The sequence below is a fragment of the Lactuca saligna genome, chromosome 8, assembly GCF_052625555.1.
Source record: "Lactuca saligna cultivar CGN05327 chromosome 8, ASM5262555v1, whole genome shotgun sequence".
In the NCBI taxonomy this organism is placed as follows: Eukaryota; Viridiplantae; Streptophyta; class Magnoliopsida; order Asterales; family Asteraceae; genus Lactuca; species Lactuca saligna.
Window position 1 is genome coordinate 271436871 of NC_136424.1, and position 1533 is coordinate 271438403.

The window sequence follows — 1533 nt, forward strand, 5'->3', positions numbered from 1 at the left end:
CAGAGCGGATAAGAAAAATCAAATTAGGTAGAAGGATAAAAGTTTCTCAAATCTGAAAAGATGGGAGAGTACTCTAGTATCAGTTTTGTGATCATCTTAATGATTAAGAATCCATATCAAAATTAGTTCTCTAAGGAAGTCTTAGTGCATTCTTATGACTAAGAAGAAGGGATCTTGAATTGTTGAAATGGTTAAATCAAGAAGATGAGTCATACTTCGTTTCAATACAAGTCTTAGAGTCATAATCCAAGATTGTAATTTGAGTGACATGTCTTAAAGAAGGTTTAAAACACTTGACAAATGTAAGAGTAAAAGTTTTCTACTCTTGTACATTTGAAATTGGTAAGTTGTGATGTTTTGGATAAAACAAAGACCAACTTCGGCCAATTGTGTGAAGTGTTTGTCTTGATTAGAATCCACACTATCTCTTGGATGTTTGACAAGGGAGTCTTATAGGTCAAGAGGACAGTGGGAGTCTTAAAGGTCTTGAAATTCTCAAGAACTAATCAAGAATGAAACCTGAAGTTCTTCACTAGCACACGACTTGAGGTTTATAACCTATCGTGTTGACATATTCTGTGCCCATTCTAGTTAAAGTTGGCTTTGCATATGAGTTCTTAGAGTTCTCAATGTGTTGCACAACAACTTGGAAGCAATGGTAGGCCCTTGAGCTGCCAGGTGGCAAGAAATTAAGATTGAGTTCAATCCATATGTTTTTGGATTTGTCATTATCCTTGTCTTGTGATTATGGTTTTGACAAATTCATATGGGTAGGAACTCATACACCAATAAATCTATGTGTCATAAGGTTTCTCTCTGATTCATGAAAATGATGGTGAGGAAACACTTCCACTAAGTAGATTTTAGCTAGATAGCAATTGGGATATTTGCATTCTCAAAGTCGTTAGTGGAGCGTGTGTGGTTTACCGGCACACTAATTTGGACTTGTGAGAAGTGGCAAAAAGGTCTAACCATTATGATTACGGCATCCCTCTTCATAATTGTTTAGACACACAAATGTGCTATCTAAGGGAAGGTGTATGTTTTTTTTTGATAAAGTCTTATCAAAACAATCTAGTATCAGAAATCTGAACTTTGGTCAGAAAGTCAATAAAAGTATTGATTTCTAGAAGTCGAGCTTTCTGAGTACATGTCAAAGCTAGTGGGAGCATAAGTGTTATGCTAATAATCATCATGTTAGTGGGAGCATGATAATTACGATAAAGATTGCAAGTTAGCAATGTTAATTATAGAAAAACAAAAGGTTTCAATTGGGAAAAAGTTGTTTTGCTATAATTAAGGGAGAGGAAATTATACTTCATCTCAAATCTATAAGCTTAGATCGTGAGGTTTTAATCATTTAGTCAAGGATATATATGAATTTCATGTTGGAATGGCTCAACATAAGGAAATTCTGTATATGGGTCCATTTTTTGCGTTCTTAAATTCGATTATGATTACGGCATCCCTTTTCATAATCTGAATTATGAGAACTTGGCAAATAGAAATGGAAATGTTATAGCAAAAGACTGG